This window comes from Microcaecilia unicolor, chromosome 12 (genome assembly GCF_901765095.1).
Source record: "Microcaecilia unicolor chromosome 12, aMicUni1.1, whole genome shotgun sequence".
NCBI classification, from domain to species: domain Eukaryota; kingdom Metazoa; phylum Chordata; class Amphibia; order Gymnophiona; family Siphonopidae; genus Microcaecilia; species Microcaecilia unicolor.
Window position 1 is genome coordinate 19,710,724 of NC_044042.1, and position 11,693 is coordinate 19,722,416.

Sequence of the window (11,693 nt, forward strand, 5' to 3'; positions counted from 1 at the left end):
CAGGAATGCTACTTCATATACAGGTCAAGGAAAGTAGCACTTGTCCTTTTCATATTCCCTTACCCTGTCTTTCTATCCCTCTGTGGTTCATGGTTTTGCTGAATGTCCTTATTGATTATGAGTATGGTTAGTTTGTAACCTTTAGATTGTAAGCTCTCTTGAGCAGGGACTGTCCTTCCCCATGTTTAAACTTGTACAGCGCTGCGTAACCCTGGCAGCGCTATAGAAATGCTAAGTAGTAGTAGTTTAATTTGTTAAATGGAAAAAGGCATGTGCAGTTTAGTGTTAAAAAACTGGAACACAAGACAGTTCTGATGGGTTGGGTAGCATAGCTTTTGTTAGTTATCTATTCGGTAAAGTCATTGCTTTTTGTAATTGCTACGTGAAAAAGAGCTATTTTATTTTTCATTTATTTCCATTTCATATCAGTAACAGTTTATACTTTGTTCTCAGACTGTAAATAATGATCCTATCATGGGTCACACCACAATAACCTTGAACAGTGATCTAGAGAACTTAAGGGGACCGACAGAAATCGGAACTTTTAAATAGCATGACTTTTAGCTGTATATTATGCTCACCCTTTTATTAACAGACCCAAAATCTTTTTCTAGGGGCTAAGATTCAGGTTTTTCCTGACATTGCAAGGAGTACGCAAAAAAGGAGGAAAGAATTCCTGTTATATAAATCCAGAATTTTGAGTCTAGGTGGCTTTTTTTGTGTTAAAATTTCCGTGCAGATGTTGTGTGTCTTTTGAATCTGTTAATTATGTGTTTTATACCCCAAAGAAGTTGTTGGAATTTATTGTAATTAAAGAAAAAGAGAGAAGACCCTTGGAAACGCCCCCATAGGTAAAGTGCTGTTAAGTCAGCTGTCGGCTTCTGTTGTCCTCTCCAGCTCCGTATTTTTTTCTTATTTCCTCTATTATTTGTTTAATCTTAGTATCTTGATTCTAATCTGATATTGTGGACAAAATTAATAGAATATTTCAATAACATATTTACAATATGTAAAATATTTTATTTGTATATTTCTTTATAATTTTGCTGGATTTCCAATGCATTTATGTTTTGTATATATATAAATGTAAAATTAATAAATATTAAATATAACAGTCCCAAAATATGCATATAAAATCAAACCAATTTGGGAACTTTGAAACTTAGGGACAACATAGTCCTTATTTAAACAGCAGGGTAATGAAAACAGGATAACGACGATGCCCCCATTCCATCCATGCTCATTCAACGCTGCCCTTTGTTACAGCCCATCTTGGCACCAATATGCCATTGGTAATATTTCCTAGCATGAGTCAGACACAGGGTTTTTTTTTTTTGAGGGGGTACTGAGTACCGGCACCTTTTCCATTGTCTGCTAAAATTGACTCGTGGACCCCAAGTTTTAATGAAAGAGCTCAGGCTCTACACACCAATTCTGCCTTGTTATAGGTTCTGTGACTGGTTGCAGGGGGCCTGGCTATTGTGGGATGAGTCCCTCAGTGATCACCCCACCCCTGAAGGGTGGCTTGGCATTTGAGTACCAGCACCTTTTTCGCTAGGAAAAATGCACTGGTCAGACATATGTGCTTCTTGTTACCTTAGCCTTGTTGGTGTTTGAAAAGGGGTGCATCTGTATCATGCCTTAAATAACTTGAGACTGTATCTGTCATTAGTGGGGGAGCATAGTGTATCAACAAAATATTAAGTATAATCATTTTATTCTTAGACAACAGTGAAAAGTCAAAAACTGCAGTGACTGATATCTAGCCTACTTAGCTGAAAAGCAATGTTGCTCACCTATAGCAGGTGTAGTTACTAGAAAACAGTATTGATAAAGCATACAAGTGGGTGATAACATCTGACAGCACTGGGCTGCCCAGCTGTCCCAGTGCTGAGAATTTTCCTATTCGTGTGTGTAGCTATCTCTTCAGCACCTCATTTAGTTTCCAGTCTCTCAGGGAGGTTAGAGGGATTGTATGCCTTATCAGTCTTGCTCACCTGTAACAGGTGTTTTCTTTAAACAGCAATGTTGCTTTTTCTGTTAACAAGCAGGATTGAGTCAGGCACACAAATGGGCATCTCCCAAGCTTAGGGTTGCCCAACATTGCCTTAGTCCATAGCGAAGCCCACACAGTCAAGAGTTGTTAGGTGACAAAGACAAACTGGCCAGGACTACTTAAAGCCTGGTCAAACTGTTTGGACCAAGTCTTGCAGACTGTATTCAGTGAATTTCAAGAGGGCTGCTGTAGTTGCTTTAGCTCTAGTTTGATAAGATTTGACCTTGGAGCTGAGAGAAATATACATTTGTTCACAGCAGAATTGCATGCAGGAAGCCAACCAATTTGATAAGGTTCTTATCACAACTGGCCTTCCAGCTCTTTTTGGATTGAGTGAAAAGAAGAGTTGACTTTCTAAATGAAGCAGTTCTGTTAAGTAGCAAGCAGGAGCCCATTTTCAAGCTTGAGTATAAAGGACCTTCTCTAGAGCATTTGAATGAGGCTTCAACCAAAAAAAGTGAAGCATAAGATAGAAAACCTTCAGTAAAAAGAATGTCTTTGTGCTGATGGAATTGGGTATATAGTTTGTACATTACCAATGCTTGAAATTCAATAGCTCTCCTAGCTCAAGTGATAGCTGTGAGGAAAAGTACTTTCCAAGTTACTTGAGAGATGCTCTTTCTAGAGGTTCAAAAGGAGACTTAATGAGTGAAGCAAGGCCTAGGTTGAAGGTACACAAGGCTGAAGCAGAGTTTTTACATGAAGTAAGTCTTTCATGAAGCATGTGACCAGCAGCAACTATGAAGCTCGAAGGATATCTATTAGCAAATGATGTGCTGACTGCATTAAAATGGCCTTCGAACCTCTTTATCACAGTTCAAGATGATATAAGTGGTATAGATACTGTATTTATTTATTATTTATTTATTTATTTATTGCATTTGTAGCCCACATTTTCCCACCTATTTGCAAGCTCAATGTGGCTTACAGAGTTTTGTTATGACATAATCATTACAGGATATCAGATACAATTGGTAGTGTACAAAGATTGAGTAATGGAAGAGTGAAGGAAGGTGTTAGGGAGGATAGTATAGAAGGGGTACTATCATAGCTGGGTGGGTTAGTAGTGTAGTTTTGTAAGGTTATGGGTTCTCTTTGTAGGCCTTGTTGAAGAGATGTGTCTTTAAAGATTTACGAAAGTTAGTTATTTCGTCGGTAGTTTTCAGGGCTGTAGGTAGTGCATTCCACAGCTGCGTGCTCATGTAAGAGAAGGTGGCGGAGTGTATCAGCTTGTATTTTAGTCCTTTAAAGCTGGGGAAGTGCAGACTGAGAGATTTGCAGGATGATCTTATGGCGTTTCTGGGAGGTAGGTCCACAAGGTTTTGCATGTAGATTGGGGCATCTGCGTGAATGATTTTGTGTACCATCGTGCAGATCTTGAACTCAATGTGTTCCTTGAGTGGGAGCCAGTATTAATACAATAACTTATCATCTGCCCTCTAACATAGTTCAAGGTGGTTTACAAATGGATCAAATTAGAAATTCCTAAAGTTACAAAACATTATCAGAAAAACAACTACAATTTATTGAAAACATTTTTAAAATAAAAGTTTTCGGATCACGACAAAACAAGAATAATTGAAGTCCTTTAAAACTAGGAAGAATATACCAGATTTGTGCTGCTTGATATCTAAACATAGAAGTCAGCTTTTTAGATTTAATACCTCTGCCCTCTGGAAATATAAAGTTAGGCAGTGATTCAAATGTAAAGCTCAAATTGTAGAATTGTCAGAAGAGGACACGGAACAAGGTTATGGCCATTAGTAGTGAAAGCACAGGTTCTATCTGGTGTACTGGTTTTCAATTTGGAGTGTTTCCAAGCAGCTATCAAGTTGTCTTGGATGGACATATGTGCTAAGAGTAGACACTACAGACTACTAAATTTCAAAGCTGTGAGGGCTAGAAATTTGAGGTGTGGATGAAGAAATTGTCTCCTGGTGAGTGATCAATTCTGAAGCAGCTTGTGAGGAGTCAGAACTGCAAGATTGTGAAGGAGAGGGAACCAGTTTTGTCTAGACCAGTAGGATGCTACAAGAATCTTTGGATTATAGTTTTGCTGAAACTTATGCAGTACTCTTGGTAAGAATGGAATTGAAGGGAAGGCGCTACCAAGTCCATGGTATTGTTGGGACATCTGCAGCTGGACATAGAGGAGAAAGATTTGAGGCATACCCCAATTTCAAAAGATGAACATCGGAATATCTACACTGAGAGACCATTTATTATGTTTATTAAAACGTGATATAACACCTTTACATCACAATAGGTCAAAGTGGTTCACAATATAAATGGTAAACATAAATCAAAGGAACTCCATAAAATAGAGGAAAGAAACCATTCACTCAAGTACAGTAAATTAAGACAGTTAAAATCAAGAACTGTAGTTAAATGCTACAGTGTGTGCATATCTGAGCAAAATCAATGGGCACTAGAAGGAAAGGCTAATAGAAACAAATTAGTTTTAAGTTGTTTTTAAAATGTAGTAAGGGTTAGTTCTGCCCTAATGGTTGCCGGGAGATTATTTCAAACAAAGGGAGCCAGAAAATAGAATGCAGTTTTTCGAGTTGACTCGTAACAAGCATGTTTTGGAGAAGATAACACCAAATGATTGGTATCAAGTGACTGAAGTAAACGGGATAGAGTATAAGAAATGATTAAAGAGGAAATGTGTGCAGAACTACCTGAATGTAAAATATAAAAAGGAACAATATGCTGTGCAACTGTTGTGTATAAATTACAAATAGAGAACAATAATAACAATGAGCAGCTATAATAACCCTCCTTCCCACCACCACCCTCTACCCTTCCAATCCCAACAATAGGTGATTTCTACTACACCAAGGAATCCTAATTCACACTGTTAAAATGTGCAGGGATATAAAATACAACCCGTTCTATATGCCCTAGAGGGGAAAAATATGCCCTATAAAGCACTGTTATGTTTTTTTAATCTGTGGATAAATAAGAAATCATCAACAATCTCAGGATTCAATCTAGCTCTCCTGTTTTCCACAGTCCTTCCTGGAATAGAAGTTGTCTTCTTAGAAGATGTGCTGGTAGCAGGATGTACAGGATCTCCCATGCAAATTTTGCTAGTTGTGGCCAGTATGTTTGCTTGTTTTTCCAAAACATCAAAATATCTTTGTAGGCATCACTTAAACATAAATAACAGTCCAGTTCATTAACAGACTTCAAAGTACTTTTTTTATTACATTTGTACCCTGTGCTTTCCCACTCATGGCAGGCTCAATGCAGCTTACATGGGGCAATGGAGGGTTAAGTGACTTGCCCAGAGTCACAAGGAGCTGTCTGTGCCTGAGGTGAGAATTGAACTCAGTTCCCCAGGACCAAGGTCCACCACCCTAACCACTAGGCCACTCCTCCACTCAGGGACAAAGTTGTCCCCTTCCCTCTGAGCTCTGTCCCCATCCCCGTGGGATCTGACCCCACCCCGTCCCCATCCCCACGGTTACTGTGGTTCCCCGTGTCATTATCACAAATAGTAGAAGCAGCTCTTGAAGGTTGCTTGGATTTGGGAATCAGAGTAAGTGTTGAATCTAACTGTATTCCAAGATTGAGGCACAGTGCCAATTGTTAAGCTTAAGGTTACTAAATGTGGAACTAGAGGTGACAGTTCATACCGCAGAATCTTTAACCAACTGAATGGAACAGAGTCTAATGAGGAAGTAGTGAGATGGATATCATCGATTATCTTTTCTAAGATGGTAAAGAATGGGACATTGAAATCGCTCCAATTTGTGATTGTTAACTGATTCAGACGACCCTGGAATGTAAGCAGCCTGCTTCTGGATGAAGCTGGCTATCACAAAGTCCCAGATTCTGCTGTTTGTTTACAAGAGGTGAAGTGAGCACAAGCCCCCCTTGCTCCTTCAAATAAAACATCGCTACTTAATTGTCCATTTGAATCAGTACAGAGGAACTGTGAAGAATACTTGTAGGATATAGGATTGTCCTGAGTTCAAAATGGTTGATGTGAAGAGTTGATTAATATATTGACCACCCTATCTTGCAAACATTAGTTGGAGTGGAGGAGTGGCCTAATGGTTAGAGCACCTGTTTTGACATGCAGAGGTGGCAGGTTCAAATCCCACTGCTGCTCCTTATATTGTGAGCTCTCTAGGGACAGGGAAATATCCAGTGTACCTGAGTGCAACTACCTTGAGCTACTACTGCAAAGGTGTGAGCAAAATATAAATAAATAATATAGATGAGCTTCCTTCCCATGAGTCAAGGCATCTGTGTGTAAGGACTAACTTGACACTGCCACTGTGCAAAAGACACACCTACAGCTAAGGTTGGGTATGTGCATCCGCCAACTTAGGAGAAGGCAAAGCCAAGGAGGTGAATATAATACTGTAGAGAGAGGTTGAGAATACAGTTGAACCCTGATATAATGCACCCCACAATAACATTAATCTGCATATAACACCACCATGGCTTGGCTCCACATTTTTTTACATACAACTCCTTTTGTAATACCAATATTTGGTTCAGTTGTGTTCATGTTCTATTGACCCCACATTTAATGCAATGATATTTTATTGATCCCAACCATAGCATTAAATCAGGGTTCCACTGTATTGATTCTACTGGAATATGACACCCTACAGAAGTCCTCACGTTTTCAGGTGAACCAAGAGCATGTTGAGAATTGGGGGTTGACAGATGCAGCCATGTGTCCAGCATTTGTAGGTAAGCCTTGGGTACTGATTGTGTATGATGAACATAAAATATGTGTTTGGATCTTGTCCTCTAGAAGAACTGCTCTAGCCTGGATAGTGCGCAAGACAACTCCTATAAAGGAAATGATATTGGTTGGACAAAGTGTGGACTTCGTGAAGTTACTAAAGAACTTAATGCAATATACTTACCCTAGTTTATAATAATATTATATACAGGTATTCCACTCTACCTTTCCTCTTTCGTTACCCTCAATGCTCCACATAGTGTCTTACGGTCTTTAAATGACTGTCACCTTCAAATTCCATCCATTTATCACACAAGACTCAATTTTACTAGAAATAGGGCTTTTTACTGCACTGCTCCCTCACTCTGGAATGCTTTACCCTCTGAACTGTGCCTCAGATTAACCCTTCAGAAGTTCAAGATAGCTTCAAAACCCTCTGGTTCTGGGATGCCTTCGGTGACGGAGTCAGGAGCAGTATGTCCTTTTACCTTTTAGTCTGCAATTGCGATAGATATGGGGAAGCCACTCTTGCCCTGGGACTGGTAGCATGGAATGTTGCTACTATTTGGGTTTCTGCCAGGTACTTGTGACCTGGATTGGCCACTGTTGGAAACAAGATACTGGGCTAGATGGACTATTGGTCTGATCCAGTATGACTATTCCTATGTGCCCAGGATGGACCTAGCTGATTGGGATGCTCTGGTGTGACTGCTGACCTGTGTGTTTCTCTTATGTTGTGTATGATTCTTCTATATCTCTATATTTTCTTCATTCCTATTAGAGAATGACGTGGGGATGGGGACAAACTTTGTCCCACTGTCATTCTCTACTTTGAAGCCTGTTAATTAACTGGACTGTTATTTATGTTTGAGTGATGCACACAACGATATTTTGATTCCTGCTCCAGCACATCTTCTGATAAGACACCTTCTATTACAGGAAAGACTGTAGAAGACAGGAGACTTAGGCTGAATCCTGAGATTGTTGATGACTTCTTAGTCATCCACAGATTAAAAATCATAACAGTGCTTGATAGGGCATATTTCTCCCCCGCTAGGGCATATAGAACGGGTTGTATTTTCTACCCCTGGACCTTTGACCTCAGCAGGAGGGAATAAAGATAGTATTTTTCCACAGCATGGCAGAATCTGTTTCTGCCTGTGTGTTGGAGATGCCACTGCTCTGAAGAGAGTGCTGTGTTGTGAGTAGTACTTTTTACTATGTGCCCTTGTTTTAGACAGAGTTGTTTGTGTTTTTATACTTAATGCTTTTTACATTTTTTTTGCTTTTTAGGCTGTTTTGGATATAATGGCTATTGGGGGAAAGTTTGTTGTTTGTTCCCCTCTAGATATGCAGAGATGCCAAGGGTAGGGTTACCATATGTCCAGTTCTACCCGGACATATTCTGGTTTTGAGAACACAGCCAGGCAACCAGGCAGGTTTTGCCAGCCTGCCCGTTTGTCCAGATTTGCGGGCAGGCAGGTATCTTATCCTCCCCTCCCTTAGTGTGGTGCCCTGGTGGTCTAGTGACCTCTTCAGGGCAGGAAAGAGCCCCCCCCCCTCTTTCCTGCCTGGTGCCAATTCAAAATGGCTGCCAAGAGTTCAAGGGGCAGCCTTGCGAGACTTCCGCAGACTATGTATACACCTATTTATGTAGCTTTTTAGATTACCATAAAGCTGTTTTATTCATGTAATGGTTTTCACTGTTTGCATGCTTGTTTCACAGTTGTCCTTTTTTATATAAAGAGTTTTCTAAAGTGCATGGTTTTATACTTTGGATTATATGATTTGCTTTGGTTTGTTATTTTTATATTTCATTATTATGATTTATGTATATATTTTTATCAGCTAATTATATGATTTTAATTAATTTGTATGTTTGTAGCACAGCTTTACCCCTGACACAGCCTTTGGGTGAAATGTGGTCACATCAGGTGGTTCTTCTAATACATTACACTATTCTTCAGCTTGCTGGTTTGCTCTTTGTTTTGCTCCTTTGAAATAGCAACCAGACTCTTTGCCATGGCTGTGTCTCTCTGACCTAGAACTGGCAATTCAGGAGAGTTGGATGTTCCTGACTCAGCAACTTCCAGCTGCATCCTCTTCCTCACGGAGTTTTTTGAGTGGATTTAGACAACCTTACTACTCTCAAAGGCATAGGTCCCTACCAACTTCCTGCTCTGTCTGCGCAATTAGCACTTATCACCATGTGGGAAGTAAGCTCATCTCTGTACAGCCTTTAGTTGTTTGCTTCATGTAAGGTTTGTTATTGGCAAAATCTCCTATCATGGGTGGCGGGTTGGGTAATAGATTTGGATTGGAAATATTCATAAAACTTTAGGACTAAAGTTATAAGTTCAGAACCTGTTGGGCTTACTTGTTGATTACTTACCTGTTGTGTTTTGTTTTTTTTTGTAAAGTTGTTCTTGGCTCTCAACTGCTTTAAACCTAATTTGTGAATCACCTTGTTCTGTTCTTGGAAAGGTAGTATATTAAATGCAATAAATCATAAACCATTGTTCTCTGTAGAATGACATCTTTTGGCTGTGATTCAGCAACAAGAAGCCAATCGTCCACATAGAACCATCTAGTTTTTGTGTGTGTGTGTCTGTGTCAACTGGCTGGCAGAACGAGGCACTTGGAAAGCATCCTGGATGCTGAGAGGCTGAAATGAAAGGGAGGACTTTGTATGCATAGGCTGCTTGCAGCACGACTTCCTACCTGAACTGTCCCACCCCTTCTGACACCATCAGGCAAGAACCGCCCCTTTTCAGTGTGATATAATAGCTAGCGGCAACTTAAGGGAGGGTTGGGAGGGATTGTGTGACTGCAAGATCATCTGTCCAAGGAGAACTACCGTTACAGGTAGGCAACTTTTATTTCTCCCTGGACAGAGTATCTTGCAGCCACACAAATGATGACTCCCCAGCTACACAGGTGACAGATTAAGAAACATACTGTATATTGAAAATAACAGAAGAAAAAATAACTGGTACCTGTGTGAGGAGGAGGTGGTAATTGACGCCTCACATTACAGAAGAAAGGACAGCATGACCAAAAGCCACATCAGTAGATGAAGCTGTATCGATGCAATAATGTTTCACAAAAGTGTGCACCGTTGACCACGTAGCTGCTCTACAAATGTCCCGTAAGGAAGTTCTTTGCAAGTGAGTCCTTGTGGCCACCATGGCCCTGAGATTATGAGCTGTGACATGAGGAATGTTTGAGGGATTAGATGGCTGTGCAAGTTAGATGGCTTCGCAATCCACTGGGACAGAGTTCCTTTCATCACTGGTTGCGGTTGAAGAATAGACCAAAGTGAAAGAAATAATTGAGAAGGTCTATTCTTGGATTTGGTTCTATCCAGATAAATGGTTAGAGCCCTCAGATAGTCTAGAGTGTGAAACCTCTTATGAACCTCAGAATCATGTGGAGGATGATAAAGAGTTGGAAGTACTATTACTTGATTTAAGTGAGAAGGTGAGGCTACTTTAGGTAAGAACTTCGGGTGAGTGCGAAGCACGGCCTTATCACATGAAGTAAGAGTATACGGTGGATAGTAGACGAGAGCCTGGATCTTGCCAATATGGCGTGCTGAAGTCAAAGTTATTAAAAACAGTGTTTTCCAAGTAAGGTATCTGAGTTCCGTGCTGTGAAGTGGCTTGAAAGAAGTCATAAGCGCATTGAGCACTAAATTAAGGTCCCATGCTGGAGTTGGTGGACGAATGGGAGGGTAAAGGTGCATGAGTCCTCTAAGGAATCTTTTTGAAACAGGATGTTGCATGAGGGTCAAATCATCCACCGGGTCATGGAACATTGAGAGAGCTGACAAATGAAGTCTTATCGACGAGTATGATAACCCTGTTTTCGAAAGATGGAGAAGATAATCTAAGACACGAAATAGAGAAGCAGTGTCAGGGAGGAGACGATAACTGGAACACCAGCTGGAGAAATGCTTCCATTTTGCTCCGTAAGATTTCAGAGTGGAGTCTTTCCTAGAGGCGAGGAGAACTCTTAAGAACACCCTGTGAGAATATCATGCTCGATTGGGACCAATCAGCTGTGTTATCAGATCCGGATCCAGTGGAAGTGGGGGCCGCAAAGTTAGGTTTAGGAGAAACGTGAACCATGCCTGTCTTGGCCAGTAAGGAGTTATCAACAAAAAGAGACACTCTTTCCGATTTCATCTTCTGGAGCGTTGTAAATGAGTGGAATTGGAGGAAAGGCATAGAGAAGGCCTTCTGTCCAAGGAATTTGGAAAGCGTCTTCTGCTATTCTGTTCGGACTGGGAAACTTTGAGCAAAATCTGTGACATTTGGCATTGAGCGGGGATGCAAACAGGTCGATGAGAGGCTGACCCCACTTGCGGAAGAGAGCGTGTGTAACACTATGATCGTGATAACACATTTTGAGAACACCCTTGGCACTGAAGAGAGGCCGAACGGGAGAACTCGAAATTGGTAATGATGAGAATCCACTTGAAAACGAAGATACCTTCTGGACAAATGGTGAATGGGAATGTGTAAATATGCGTCTTGAAGGTCGAGAGACACCAGCCAGGCATTTTGATGTAGAAGTGGGAGAATCATTTGGAGAGTTGTCATTCTGAATAAGCCATATGGGAACAGATTGATGGGAACATTGGGCACTAAAGGGTTAAATCCAGAATAGAGCGTAGACCGCTATTCTTTTTTGGAATAAGAAAGAATCTGGAATAAAATCCTGTGTTCCGGTGAGATTCCTGTACCGGTTCGATTGCATTGATTTGCAGGAGACAGAAGATTTCTTCTTGGAGATGAAGGTGACAGGAAGGAACCCGAGAGGTGACAATGTGCATGTGAGGCGGAGAATTCGCAAAGTGAAGATGGTATCCCTGGTGTACAATCGAAAGGACCCATTTGTCTGATGTTATAAGGGATCACTGAGGAG